The sequence below is a fragment of the Carlito syrichta genome, unplaced genomic scaffold (genome assembly GCF_000164805.1).
Source record: "Carlito syrichta isolate Samal-C Ts95f unplaced genomic scaffold, Tarsius_syrichta-2.0.1 Scaffold303367, whole genome shotgun sequence".
Classification (NCBI taxonomy): domain Eukaryota; kingdom Metazoa; phylum Chordata; class Mammalia; order Primates; family Tarsiidae; genus Carlito; species Carlito syrichta.
The window spans coordinates 212,917-217,529 of NW_007247463.1; the positions used below are offsets into that span (position 1 = coordinate 212,917).

Below are 4,613 nucleotides of genomic sequence, written 5' to 3' on the forward strand. Positions count from 1 at the left end.
GGTCGAAGGGGATGTAAGTAATATTCTTGCTTTCGTCACACACTCCCCATCTGCTAATTGCTCTGTTTTTTTTTCTCTACGTATCTGCATATACAGAGGCTGCCAAAAATTTTTAGACACATTTTAAGAAAGGAAAAAACTGTATTGTGTGTGTGTGTGTGTGTGTGTGTGTACAAAGTTTTTATACGCATTTTAAGAAAGGAAAATCTGTATTGTGTGTATATATATATATATATATATATATATAAAATTTTGATACACATTTTAAGAAAGGAAAAAACTGTATTATATATATATGTATATATATGTGTGTATATATATATATACATATATATATATCCAGAACAAAAGATGAACACATGTCATGTCCGACTTCTGCAGTTACAAGAGGTGCGCATTTTCGATGGATTTCCCTGGTGAGCGTGTAAACTGTTCCAACTCCACAGCAGAAGAAGCAGGACTTTTGCTGTTTGAGGCCTCCTGGATCTTCCCTCGTGTCACACACACACACACACACACACACACACGACCACGCGTCTCTGATGTATCACGAATGCGTGTAATTGTTAGGCATGTTGTTGGAGGTTCTGTTGCATACAGACACCTCCATTGTCGTTGGACTTCCACAATGTTCTCAAATTTCAAATACCATTTCAGAATGGTCTTGCGCTCCTTGAATGACAACCATGCTTCTGCCATTTTCTTTGGCTGTCCTGCCTGTCACATGGGGACGCTAGCATTCATTTGATGAATGCCATCTTTTAGCGAACGTTGTACTACTTATTGCTATGGCAATTCAATTCCACTTTGAAAAATAATACATGGATAACATCTCTCTCTCTTTTTTGTGTGTGTGTTGGAGTCTCACTTAGTTGCCCAGGCTGGAGTTCAGCGGCACGCTCATGGCCACTGCGGCCTCCACCTGCTGGGCTCAGGTGATCCTTCTGCCTCAGCCTTCCAAGTAGCTGGAACTATAGGCACATGTTCCCATGCCTGCCTAATTTTTTGATTTATTGTAGAGACGAGGTCTCGCCAAGTTGTCCAGGTTAATCTTGAACCCCTGGGCTTAATCCTCTCGCCTCAGCCTCCCAAAGTGCTGAGATTACAGGCTTGAGCCACTGCGCCCGGCTGATAACATCTCTTAAAATGTGCATATATATTTTTGGCACCCCCGGTATAAATACTTGTGTTGACTTGTATATACATATACACACACACGTGCCTATCCAACTAGAAATCAAAATACCACCATTCTGCAAGGGAAGTTTTATTTTCATCATTTTGTAGATACCAACGCTTCCTGATTGCTAATACTTGGATCCCACTGATCGTAGGACAGGACCAACATGTTACTCCAGGTCCTCTTAACCCCAAAGCTTGTGTTCCTTCTGTTATCCTGCATGGCTTTTGGCTATTGGGGTGGACGATTTCTCTTCCTGATCCCAAAGGCTGGTCTGTACAATCTGATCACCCTTCTAGGTAAGGCGCATCCTAGAGCCCAACTTCAAAAATCCCGGGAGGATTCCCTTCACACTCCCAGGAGAGCTCCTCGCTCCACTCCGGGGTGACAGTTTGGCCATCACCTATGACCTGTTGGAGGAATGCGGCCTGAAGATGGAGCTCCATAGCCCCAGATCAATGTCGGATCTAGAAGCCAAGATGCCCTTGTCTGCCCTCTATGGGACTCTCTCCTTGCTGCAGAAGCTAGCTAAGGCTTAAGACCCCCTTGATAGGCAGTGAGTCCAGAGATGTTGACCCAGGGTAGTCTATACCTTGAGTGTCCCGGAATGGGGTCACGTGTCTCTGACCTTCCAGGTAGAGTAGAAACAGCCATGGGAACAGACTTTAGGGAATGTTCTGGAGTGCTGGAAATACTCTATATCTTGACAAGCATTTATATATCTGTTAAAACTCCGCAAACACTTCACTCTATGCAAATTTTACATCAAAATAAAAAATAAATATGGGCTGTGGTTAATCATTTGTGTTTTGAATTGTTTTGGGTAGAGTGTACTGATGACAGTAACTTAATTTGAAATGCATCAAAAAGTAAGTTGACTTGATGATAGATATGTGACCAAGGAGATATGATAAAGTGTTGATGATTGGGGAATAAAGATGAAGGATATGGAAGAGTTTTTTGGGTTCACTCTTGAAACATTTTATGAACCCGAAATTGACCACATCAACTTTCCTTCAAAAGCGTATATGTGTGTGGGTGTCCTTCACCCATCACCCCGATTATTATCATTTTGTCACATTTTCTCAGTCACATATCTATCTCAGCCTGTGCTCTTTGTGTCATTTGCTAGCACCACCTGGCCGGCTCAGCTGGACCCTGGGAATCTTCCTGGACTTCTCTTTAATCCCATATCTACACCTTCCAGCCCGCCCCTTCTCACCTAGACAACTGGTCTACTGCTCCTAACTGGTTATCGTGCCACTGTCTCGTTCTCTTCCTGTTCTCCCCAAATCCCGGAGGCTAGTATCACCTCAGGCATGGGAATTTATTAAAAATTCAGCCCCTATATGTCATCCCCCTGCCTAAAATCCTTCAGTGGCTCTCAGGTCATCTAGAATCACCAACCAGGACTCTAAATCTGATGACTCATCAGAATCACTTTGGCCCACATTTTCACAAGACAGCAATCAGATGAGTCAACACCAGCTCACTCTAGTGTCTCTCAACTGTCCCCATTGTTCACCTCACGTTCTCATTTGTAGACAGTGTTTACTTATTTTCTACTAAGAAAAAAAGACGAGGAAATGAGTACTTCTCCCATCTTGCTCTTCTTCCAAAATATTTCCAATTATTTTATTATTTAGTAAAGATGACTAAACTCTTATCTTTATTCTTTACCTTGCCAAATCCCTTACTAAGGGGCCTGGAGAGATGGGCTTTTTAAACATTTAATGGGGTTTGCTTTCCAGCCTGGCTTTGGCATAACATCACATAACAGATCCAGAAGGGAAAATCAAAGTATTTTAAGACCCTGTAAAACTGTTTTTTGGAGACTCTGGGCACCTTTTAAGACACTTACCTGTTCTCTCTGAAGTCTTGGTCTCCTCTGAAGCTTCACCTACATATCAAGAAACTTGGCTCTCTTATTATTCCTCAACTTCTTTCAAAATTCTTTAGAGAACCCTATGCTAATTGTCAATCGGAAAATCTTTGAATCCACCTATAACCTATGGGCTCTTACTAGGAAATGTCTCACCTTCCTTGGACCGAACCATTGTAAATCTCGCATGTGACTGATGGTTTCTTGTAACTTTATTTCCTCTAAGACGTATGTAACTAAGCTCTCATTCAAACACGATGGGCAGACATTCTCAGGACTCCTGGGGACAGAGTCACGGGCCTAAGGTCACTCACATTTGGCTCAGAATAAACCATCTTAAATATTTTACAGAATTTGGTATCTTTTTTTTTTTTTTGAGTTGGAGTCTCACTCTTTGCCCAGACTGGAGTGCAGTGGCCGCTCCCGGCCACCACAGCCTCGACCTGCTGGGCTCCGGCGATCCTTCTGCCTCAGCCTTCCGAGTAGCCGGAATTACAGGCATGCGCTACCACGCCCGGCTGATTTTTTGATTTATTGCAGAGATGAGGTCTCGCTGCCCAGGTGGGATCTTTTATCCACAGTAAATTGCCAAGGATTGTAGACATATTCCCCATGGTTGTTCGGTGTTTGCTCTTTATTTAAATGCATTCAATGCTAACTACCAGTCATTGTATTTCATCTCTTGGATGGTTGAATTCTGTGATCAAATAATTTTCTCCATGGTGCTCCATTCCCAAAGAAACCTTTTCAAGAAGGAGAAAATGGCCAACAGATGTGAATGCTGCTGAGAAACAAAGATTTAAAGAATTGTAAAGTAATGCAGATGGCAAGTATAGACATCTCTGAAAATTCCCTTCCTGTTGGTGGGGAAAAGAAGATATTTACAAGGCAGTAAGTGACTCCAGGGCGTTGGCAGGTTGAGGGAGCATCTTTTTTGTTTGTGCATGACTGAAAGCTGATGGGAAGTATTAGTAAAGGGGAGAGGTTGCCGGGCTCGGTGGCTCAGCCTATAATCCTGTGCTTTGGGAGGCCGAGGTGAGTGAATGGCCTGAGCCCGCGGGTTCGTAGACCCGCCTGGGCAACTTGGCAAGACTTCATCTCTACAATAAATAACAAAATTAGCTGGGCGTGGTAGTGTGCACCTGTAGATCCTACTACTTGAAAGACTGAGGCGGAAGGATTGCCAGAGCCGAGCAGGTCGAGGTTCCAGTGGCCGGGAGCGGCCACTGCACTCCAGTCTAGGCGACAGAGTGAGACTCCAACTCAAAAAAAAAAAAGGGAGAAGTTAAAGATACAGGAGAGATAAGGGATATGAACGAGTTAGTTGTTGTGATTTTGACTTCTCTTTTGTAAAATGAAGTGATTTGGCTAGATGCTTTCTATTTATTTGTAAGGCTTTCATCTTCTGTGGTTCTGGTCTCCACTTCTAACTACAATCCCAATTTGCTTCAGCCATGGCAAAACTACCCTTTGTTAAAGTCACCAACATCCTTTTTTTTGAGGTGGAGTCTCACTCTGTCACCCAGACTGGAGTGCAGTGGCTGCTCCCGG

The 4,613-nt window shown here is 43.2% G+C and overlaps 1 pseudogene; it reads left to right on the forward strand.

Annotated features, from left to right (window-relative positions):
• Positions 1-1,787: 1,787 nt before the first annotated feature.
• The window catches only part of LOC103260856, a 21,223-nt pseudogene continuing 18,397 nt past the window's right edge, over positions 1,788-4,613 (forward strand).